Source organism: Tupaia chinensis, unplaced genomic scaffold (genome assembly GCF_000334495.1).
Source record: "Tupaia chinensis unplaced genomic scaffold, TupChi_1.0 Scaffold000498_1, whole genome shotgun sequence".
Taxonomy (NCBI): Eukaryota; Metazoa; Chordata; class Mammalia; order Scandentia; family Tupaiidae; genus Tupaia; species Tupaia belangeri.
Window position 1 is genome coordinate 1,759,702 of NW_006160010.1, and position 10,739 is coordinate 1,770,440.

The 10,739-nt window shown below is 41.1% G+C and overlaps 1 pseudogene; it reads right to left on the minus strand.

The window, feature by feature from the left end:
• Positions 1-6,458: 6,458 nt before the first annotated feature.
• The window catches only part of LOC114009246 (uncharacterized), a 12,852-nt pseudogene continuing 8,571 nt past the window's right edge, over positions 6,459-10,739 (minus strand).

Here is a 10,739-nt window from a genome sequence, read left to right on the forward strand (position 1 = left end):
GAAAATACAGAGAGAGAGAGAGAGAGAGAGAGAGAGAGAGAGAGAGAAATAGAGGGAGAGGGAGAGGTATTTTCGACAGGGTCTCATTGGGTCACGATCCTCTGCCACAGCCTTCTACTGAACTAGGACTACAGGCTCAATGGCCCCATGCCTGGTCTGTTTAGGTTGGGCCAGGAACTGAATCCAGGTCTGATGTGACCCTAGCCCTTGCACTGTGGTGCCCTTCTCACATGTACCACTGTGGCTGGGCTTTAACCGTCTTTAAGCACACAATGTAGTGGCTTCAAGAACACTCATGTTGTTTCACAACCATCACAACCACCCATCACTGGAACTCCAGAAGGGATTCTCTCATCATGTACTCTTCTCATAAAGCAAGGATCTCTTTGTTTTTCAAGGAAAAACCATCAAGAAAAGGACAGTGGTAAAAATTAAATTAGTCTGTTTTATGTTTATTTAAGCTGATATTAAATAAATAAATATTTTAGTACCCAGTAGAAACAAGATGTCCTACTAAGCAGTTTAAATGTACCAACTCCTCATGAGATAAAAACTTGACTCTTAAGTGTAGGCTGGCTTTCTACAGTCTGGTCTCAATTCCTTATTAAATTCATTCTTTAACATATCTAGAATGTCTTTTCCATGCCTAGAGTTCTATCAGGTATGTGATACATATGTGGGGGAGTATGGTCACATCCTCTTGGAGCTCTTTTCAAGTAATTATCAGAATGGCCCTCCTCTTCTCCTCCCCAATTCGGGGAAGAGCAGTCCTGATACGTGTGTGTGTGTGTGTGTGTATATATATATATATATGTATATATGTATATGTATATATATATGTATATATGTATATGTATATATATATGTATATATGTATATGTGTGTGTGTATATATATATATATATATATATATATATATATACAGTCTATTCATTATCTATCTATCTATCTATCTATCTGTACATATCAGAGTCGTAAAAGTAACTTAAAAAATTATTTCTTCTTGGTGGGAGGCACAGGCACTCCCATTAGGGTCCTTACACCGTAATCCATGTCCAGTCTCAGCCAGCAGGATCATGGGCACTCACACATGTCCAAAAATCTGTGGAAGGCCTTGGGATACAAACTAGGACTTTTCCCACATGGGTCCAGTTTCATTACTGCTGTAGCACCTCCTGGCCCCAAGGGCAAAGTTTTATTGATTGCTTACTTAGACACTGCACTGTATAAATATAATCTTGAATTTTTTAAAAAGAGATTTTTGCTATAGGTGTATGTGCTTGCTAGAGAGACAGAAAGTGAGAAATCACCCCTGGATGGCCACACCACAGTCTCTTCTCCTCCTTTCTCCTCTAAGGATCTTGGCCATGCACACATACATGCCCAGTGTGAATTTCAAGCCACCAGGTCTGGGACTTGAACTGTGGTCAGTTGCATGGGAATACAGTGCCTTACCTGCTACATCACCTGCAGGCCTTCTCTTACTGAATTCTTTTTTAAAAATAATTTTTATTTATTATTATTATTTTTAAATTTACTACAGGGCATGTGTGTACACGAGAGAGAGAGAGAGAGAGAGAGAGAGTAAGAAAGCAAGCCACCATGTCTAGGACTCAAACTATAGCCAGCCATGTGGGAATCTAGAGCCTTAACCACAATGCCACTTGTTGGCCCTGCCCTCTTATTGAATTCTTACAATGACCCTAAGAAGTAAGTATATTATTATTTCTATTTTATGGGTGAGGAATCTTAGGCACATAAGTGTTAGATAAGGGCTACAGTTACATAGTGATAGAACTGGATTTGAGCCCAGGTCATCTGATTCCTGAAGTGACATGTTTAACTCTATCCCATACTGCCCTTGTTGTGTCAGTGAGTGTGTGGACAAAGAATCTCCATGGATCTCTTTCCAAATAAATCATTCAGAGCAAACTACTCTTCAAGAGAGGACTAAGCAGAGGGATGGGGTGCAAAGAAAGGCCAGTAGTTACTCTAGGGGAGCTCCCTCCACATGGAAGGGAATATCAGATTAGGAGAAAGTTGTTTCCTAACACAAAACAACACTGAAAGCCCAAACGGTTCTTTTCAAAATTCAGAAAAAGGCAAACCTTCCTCTAACCACTTTCCCAGGAATATTTGCATTAAAATATACACAAATGGGGCCAGCTAGTGGTGTGGTGGTTAAGGTGACTGGATCCCACATGGCTGACCCAGGATCCCACGTGGTTGACCCAAGTCCTGGACCTGGAGACTTGGAAAAAGAGCCAGGCACATGTGCGTACATGTCCAGAGTCCTCAGGGGAGGATGGAGAAGAGGGGATTGCAACATGGCCATCTCCTGGGGGGATGCCCTTATTTTTTTTCTCTTTATGTGTGTCTCTCTCAGGTGGGCTCAAATGCCTGATAATAAATTAACTTAAAACACACAAATGTATGGTAACTCTGGTATCAGTGACACATCTTGGAGCCTGTGTATAACTGACACAACCAAATGTGGCAGCTCTGCCTCAATGTTATGGACCTTCAGCTCAAGCCACCAGGTCTGGGACTTGAACTGTGGTCAGTTGCATGGGAATACAGTGCCTTACCTGCTACATCACCTGCAGGCCTTCTCTTACTGAATTCTTTTTTAAAAATAATTTTTATTTATTATTATTATTTTTAAATTTACTACAGGGCATGTGTGTACACGAGAGAGAGAGAGAGAGAGAGAGCGAAAGAAAGCAAGCCACCATGTCTAGGACTCAAACTATAGCCAGCCATGTGGGAATCTAGAGCCTTAACCACAATGCCACTTGTTGGCCCTGCCCTCTTATTGAATTCTTACAATGACCCTAAGAAGTAAGTATATTATTATTTCTATTTTATGGGTGAGGAATCTTAGGCACATAAGTGTTAGATAAGGGCTACAGTTACATAGTGATAGAACTGGATTTGAGCCCAGGTCATCTGATTCCTGAAGTGACATGTTTAACTCTGTCCCATACTGCCCTTGTTGTGTCAGTGAGTGTGTGGACAAAGAATCTCCATGGATCTCTTTCCAAATAAATCATTCAGAGCAAACTACTCTTCAAGAGAGGACTAAGCAGAGGGATGGGGTGCAAAGAAAGGCCAGTAGTTACTCTAGGGGAGCTCCCTCCACATGGAAGGGAATATCAGATTAGGAGAAAGTTGTTTCCTAACACAAAACAACACTGAAAGCCCAAACGGTTCTTTTCAAAATTCAGAAAAAGGCAAACCTTCCTCTAACCACTTTCCCAGGAATATTTGCATTAAAATATACACAAATGGGGCCAGCTAGTGGTGTGGTGGTTAAGGTGACTGGATCCCACATGGCTGACCCAGGATCCCACGTGGTTGACCCAAGTCCTGGACCTGGAGACTTGGAAAAAGAGCCAGGCACATGTGCGTACATGTCCAGAGTCCTCAGGGGAGGATGGAGAAGAGGGGATTGCAACATGGCCATCTCCTGGGGGGATGCCCTTATTTTTTTTCTCTTTATGTGTGTCTCTCTCAGGTGAGCTCAAATGCCTGATAATAAATTAACTTAAAACACACAAATGTATGGTAACTCTGGTATCAGTGACACATCTTGGAGCCTGTGTATAACTGACACAACCAAATGTGGCAGCTCTGCCTCAATGTTATGGACCTTCAGCTCCCTATTGAATTGTGCCCCTGCTGACTTCCATTCCATATGTTGAAGTCTCAACCTGCAGTGCATTAAGATATAACCATATTTTGAGATAAGGTCTTTAAACAGGTGATTAAATTAAAATGAGGACTTGAATGTCAGAGTCTATCCAATATGTCTGGTATAAGAAGAGGAAGGGACACTAGGGAAATATGTACAGAAGGAGGACCAGAGACTATGCGAAGGGGCAGAGAGGGTGGCTGTCTGCAAGCTAAGGAGAGGCCTACAGGAAACCAACTCTGTGCATGCCCTGGCCTTGAATTTCTGATCTCTAGAAGGACAAGTAAAAATCCAATTATATTTTTCAAGCTATCTCAAATTGTGCCATTTTGTTTCAGCAGTCCTGGCTATCTAACACACACCCTTAACTTTTTTTTTTTTCTTTTTTTGGAGAGGTTTTTGCTATAGGGCACATGCACTCACCAGACAGAGATAAACAGACAGAAAGTGAGAAATCATCTCCCAGGGGGGATGGCCACGCCGCAATCCCTTCTCCTCCACTCTCCTCTTGGTATCTTGGGCACGCACGTACACGCACCTGGCGTGAGTTTAAGCCACTGGGTTCAGGACTCGAACCGTGGTTGACTACGTGGGAGTCCAGCGACCTAGCCATTACGCTAACTGCTGGTCCCACCCTTAACATTTTTAACGCATCAGATTAAAGCCTGGGTGAGATGCCATGATGGAAATTTGTAAGCTCTCTTTCTCTCTCTCTCTCTCACACACACACTCATGCACACACATGGGGAGGGAAGGGAAGAGAGACAGAGAGAGGAAGAGACCTGTATCTAATGATAGATGACTCTTAGCATCTTAAAAGCATGCTTCTTTTTTTTAAAAAAATTGCCAGTGGGTATGTGTGCTAGAGAGAGAGAGAGAGAGAGAGAGAGAGAGAGAGAGAGAGAGAGAGAGAGAGAGAGAGAGAGAGAGAGAGAGAGAGAGAGAGAGAGAGAGAGACAGAGAGAGAAAGCACCACCTGGGGGAGATAGTCATGTCACAATTTATTCTTCATTTCTCTCTCCTTTTGGGATTTTGGATATGCATGCACATACCCCAGGTGTGTTTCTCATGTCACTGGGTCTGGGATTTAAACTGTGCAGGAGGCCATCATGTGGAATCCAGCCTCCTTAACCACTAAGCCACGGGCTATACCATCATGATGCTTTTAATCGTACACCCTCTACTCTTCACTGGGTAGTACTGCACTACCTCTCCTTTGTGGCATCAGCGATGGCATAATTGTGTATTTGCATAAATGTTTGAATGACTTTTTCCTACTATGCCAAATGCTTCATGAGAAGAGACCTACCTTGTATCCTCAGTTCCTACACAGTGAAGGCACATGCAGAGTAATCAATAAATATTTGTTGGGTGAATTAATGAATGAAGGAAGGACTGGATCTCTGAACTTGGTAGTGTCTTTGATCAGATAATTACCTGATTAAAACTGACATTTACATTCAAGGAAAACGAAAATTTAATAAGTGCACAGAATAACAATTAACGTTTCCACTTAAAATGATTGAACTACTATACCCAGAAGTAAAACATTTCTTTATTAGAGTACTTTGCTTAAGGAATTTATTATTACTGATGACATATAAACTTGAAGTCTGGACCATTTTCTATCATTAAAAATCCCATGATATTTCTTAACACATCAAGTTCATATGCCAGCCAAATTCTAGTAATTATGTGTTTCCTTCTTGGAATTCCCAAAGAGTGTGGATTAAGAAGATAATTCTTTTTCTCCCCCCTGTCAGCCATAATGGCCATTTATTGACACTACCAATGTGTAATGCAGCTGGTGGAAAATATCACCCTAGGTCTGAGCCATAATTAGGTTCTTTGGCTCAACAAATCTCCATAAAGTAGTAAAACAATGATTTGATTTAAGAGAGTTTGAACTCAAGGATAGACTAGCTAAATTGTTGATGGTTAAAATGATTAAGTATAAAAGACAGAAAACTTGAAATTCCCATACAGTTCCTTTATCTGGTCTTTTCAAACTTCTGTTTATTCATGTACCTGTATTAAGACTTTTACACGAATTACGTCCTTTAGCTTAATTATTACCTGACCCTATAAGGTTGGGACAATCATTGCTCCGTCTTTTTAGAAGCAGTACTTAGGACTGAGTGAGCTTAAGCAACTTGCTCTAGGTGACCTTGGAATATATCAATGTATATTTGTGTATATTTGTGTTTCTAGGTATCATTGGAATTCAGGCTTTTGCTTCTTTTTGTTCTGATTACTAAAATATTACATGTTAATTAGAGATAATGTGTGATATAGATAAATTATTTAAAACAAAAAATCAATAACTTCCAAAGCCAGAAACAACTGTAATTAGGATTTTGGTGAATGACTTTTTTCCCCCCTAAGAATTACCTAATTGTATTTATTTATTATTATTACTACTTTAAAATTTGTCATAGGATAAGTGTTCTCACCAGAGAGAGACAGAGACAGAGAGAGAGAAAGAAAGTAAGAAAGCAAGCTGCTAGGTTTGAGACTTGAATCCAGAGCCTTTAGCCACTACACCACCTGCTGGCCCTTCGAATGACTTTATTTATTTATTTATTTATTTGATTTAAAGTATTTATAGTTATTAAATTTACAGTCAGAATGGAACATCTCCTAAGTCATTAGTATCCTGAAGAGGAAAATCCACGCAGAAGCAAATGAGTTTCTTGTCCTAATTCTTCGACAAGGCACTGTTGAGGAAGTTCCTTCTTCAGACAGCTGTTGAAGTCCTTTTCATTTAAGAAGGGTAGACACTTGGTAGTAGGAGCAGCTTTTCCATCATATTAACTGGAATGCATGATAATTTGGGAAAATATTTTCCATTTTCAAACTTAAGAGTTTCTGTACCCCAACCTATGAAGCAGCAGGCACTGTTGGGGGCCCGAGGGTAACATCTGTACTCCACCAGTCTGCATGCCTTCTGAGCAGCAAGAAGCTTGACCAGTAGGGAGGATGAGAGTTCAGCTGTCTGGGACACTGGAGTTGACTGTCCAACTTTTCTAACATTAATTGCAATCATAGGTGTGCCCTTTTCCAGGTATTCTAATCCCAGACTAGAGGCTTTTCATTAAGATACTAGAGACTGTGTGGGAGGAAGGGTGTAAGATGGGGGAAGAAGAAGGCATCAACAAGAAAAATAGAAAGGCAAGACATTTAAGGGACACAGAAATGGAGGATTGTCTGTTGAAGATAATACATATGATATCTTTAACTGGACTGGTGTGCAGTGTATTCATGTTGGGAAAATCCATTTTACAAGCTGTGGTGATGTACAGTGGTTGGGTGTATAAAATAAAATTAAAAATAATAATAAAAATAATTTTTTCATGAAAAAAAGACCTTCTTACTTTGGACACATTTTGAGCAGAATATATTGTACTGCAGGTGCAGAGGTGGGAAACTGCAGGCCAGAAGTAGGAAGAGTGCACACATTCTCCCTTTGTGTTTCTCGGGAACCCAGGCTTGTCCAGTCATGAAACCACAGGGGAACCCGCCCACCTGTATTTGCAGAGAGACTTCTCCCGTGGGCCACACTCCACCTGACACCATAGGCTTCTTGTGGGGAATCCACAGTCTCTGATTCTGCTGCCTTCATCTTCCCAGCCAGGGATGCAAGTCGGGGCCAGCATAGCCTCTGGGGTGGAGGTTGTCACCTCAACTGTATTAGTTTCCTCCAGGAGAGCTGCAGACTCTTTAGGGTTAGGCAAAGGCTCTGCAGGTGGAGGAGCCACTTCTACCTGATTAGTCCTTTCAGAACACATCCCTTCCCTTCCTGAGGACTTTCTGCAGATGCTTTCCCTCTGCCCACCTTTAATTTTCTTCAGAATGATGTCTCGATCCTGGCCTCTTCTGCTACGGTAGAACTACCCTTTTGATTTGGATAAGCACAGGCACACCGTCTCCTATATGCATCTAATTTCTGGCCTTTGGAGCTCATCTTCAATTGTTGGCACCAAGCCCACAAAATGTCTTGGTAAAAGTTGGTCAACTGGTGGCAGTTTAGAGGGTAGTGGGGGAACTGGCATCTTTTGCTGAGGCTGTAGGTTGTCGTTGCATTGTGCCCTCTCCTTTGGACAGGAAACATTGTCATCCTTCACAGATCTTTTTCATTTTTTTTCCCTTGCTGAGGTTGTTGGTAACCCTGTAGATGTGCTTGGTTGACTAGAAGCCCACTGTTGCTCTTCAGTTTCTACAGACACGTGTTCAAACTTAGGATTTCCGTATTCCTCCCATGACTTCTCTGTGGATTTCTGCTCCTTGCCTCTTGCATGCGCCACACTCAGAAAGTAGATCAGGTTGATAAAGGAAAATTCTCCTCACTTCCAAAACAGCCTGTGGACCTTGATTGCTTTGAAAAGTTGCTTCCCAATGAATGAATTTTTAATGTTTATTTTCCATAATTATATGTGTCTTATAAACTGTTATAGGTTCTACTATATAATTTTGCAGTCTGCTTCTTAAAAATTCTAATTTTGTTTAATTGAATAGATTTTGACAGCATCATTTTTAGTGATTATATACTATTCAGACTTATTAATAAATTGCACTTAACCAATTATTTATTCTCGGACATTTAGTTTATAGTTACTTTGTTATCAAAAATAATGTGACTATGGGGCCAGCCATTGGTGTAGTGGCTATGTCACTGGACTCCCATGTAGTTGACTGTGGTTCAAGTCCTGGACCTGGTGGCTTAAACTCACGCTGGGCGCGTGTGCATACGTGCCCAAGATCCCGAGAGGAGAATGTAGGAGAAGGGATTGCGTCGTGGCCATCCCCCCTGGGAGGTGATTTCTTGCTTTCTGTCTCTCTGTCTCTCTCTGTCTTTCGATGAGCGTACGTGCCCTATAGAAAAAACAAACAAACAAACAAAAAACAAAAAACAAAACAAAACAAAAACCTCTCCAAAAATAATAATAATGTGACTAGACTCTGTCACAGATGCATGAGCTGCTCTGGATAGGGAAGCTACATGGGAGGTCCAGGTTCAGTTCTTAGCTCAACCTAAAGGCCAGGTGTAGAGGCTCACACTTATAGTCCCAGCTACTCGGGGGGCTAAGGCAGGAAAATCAAAGTGAGACACTGCCAGGTGGGGATTTGGGGTTAGAACAAGGAAAAATTGCATCTTAATCTGCATATATTTCAATCTGTATTAGAAGCTCCTTCCATGGGCAGTGTCTTCCTGAAAAACTAGTTGGGAGGTAAAAAAAGATTAACTCAGTGGCAGGCCATCCAAAGCATAGGTGAACTTTACACAGCTAGAAAAAGGTTGCAAAAAAGCAAGATAAGGTCAGAGTGCATATTGACAAAGAAAACCTCCATTCTAACATCAGTCAGGGGAAGTCTCTCTCTCCTTCCTCTTAAAACTTTCCAGTGCCTGCTACTGTACAATAATAAATACAAGTTATTTGAATTCTGGAGGCCAGCAAAAGTTCTATAGCAAACCAAAACCCTTTCCGTATGGAAATAGGTTGTCATATTTTGTGCATTTAAAACATTATTTATTGGGACCAGCAGTTAGCATAATGGCTATGTCGCTGGACTCCCATGTAGTCAACCGCGGTTCGAGTCCCAGACCCAGCGGCTTAAACTCACGCCAGGCGCATGTGCGTGTGTACCCAAGATCCCAAAAGGAGAATGGAGGAGAAGGGATTGCGGTGTGGCCATCCCCCCTGGGGGGTGATTTCTCACTTTCTGTCTCTCTGTCTATCTCTGTCTGTCTGGCGAGTGCACGCGCCCTATAGCAAAAACCTCTCAAAAACAAAAACAAAACATTATTTATTTATTTCATCCATGAGAGATAGATAGATACACATACACACACACACAGCGAGGTCAGGCACTCCAAATAGGGTCTTTGTTCCCAGCCTTAGCCAGCCTAGACAAAGGCATGTGTGCCCAGAGTGTACAGGGAGACCATGGGATGCAAACCCAGGACCTTCCCCCATGGGCCCAGTATTGCTGAGTGTTGCATTACCAGCTGGCTCTATTTTTGTGCATTTTTTGATAGAGCACTATAGTAAATATTCAAAAATTATTTTTAGCCTGGCATGGAAATAATTCTAGGTAGGAACTATCAACTGACATATTATCTTGCTTGATTTATTTGACTTCATGTTTAAAATACACACTTTAACTCAAAATGCTATCTGTTTGGCTTGTTAAACATATATTTATTGATATTATTTAGCATCAATTTAATATTGGTACCATTATGGAACATCACTTGTTTTACCAGGTTGAGGCACACAGTTCTTTAGTCCGTGTGTTGTTTGATTTTTAAGAAAGATAGATTTTTTCATGATACCTCAGTAGAAGTTGCATTGATTACACTTTTTTCTACAGAAACTCATGGAGTTTTAGTTTAAAAATCATTTAAAATACGTATGCTTGGGTCTTAGACCAGGCCTTTTGAATCAGAGTATCTGAGCAAGTAACTCAGTTAATTCTGTGGCATTCTATAGCTTGAAAAGCTCTGTCTTGAGAATGATATATCTGAAAGAGTAATTTTACTTCCTGCATTTGTCACATAAAATAGTTCCTGAGTACTCTGTCTGGGAGGGGCACTGCGCTTGGCACTGAGAGGCCTAAAAGGACAGAAAAGATGTGCTCTTTCCTTTAAAAGCCAGAGGGCCCTGTAGAGAAGGTAAGATCCTTGGATAGCAATGACGACAATAGAAAATGGTATGTTTTGCTATAAAATAAAAAAAAAATTGTGAGACATTAGGAAAAATTCTTGATGGGAGAAACTGGATGGAGGTGAAGTGAAACTCAAATGAGTAGAAGACATGCGAGCTAATACCACAATGTGTGTGCGTATGTATGTGTGTGTGTGTTGAGAGGTAGATGAAATTTCTGTGAGTGTAGAGATTATATTACCTGTACAGGAAAAGGGAATGGCAGGAGTTAAGGCAATTGAGTGTGGTAGGGGGATAGGATTGGCTAGCTTTGCTGGTGCCCAGGGAGACAAAGGCCAAAACCAAAAGACAGTTGGGTGCCTCTGGAAGTAGTTTGAAAT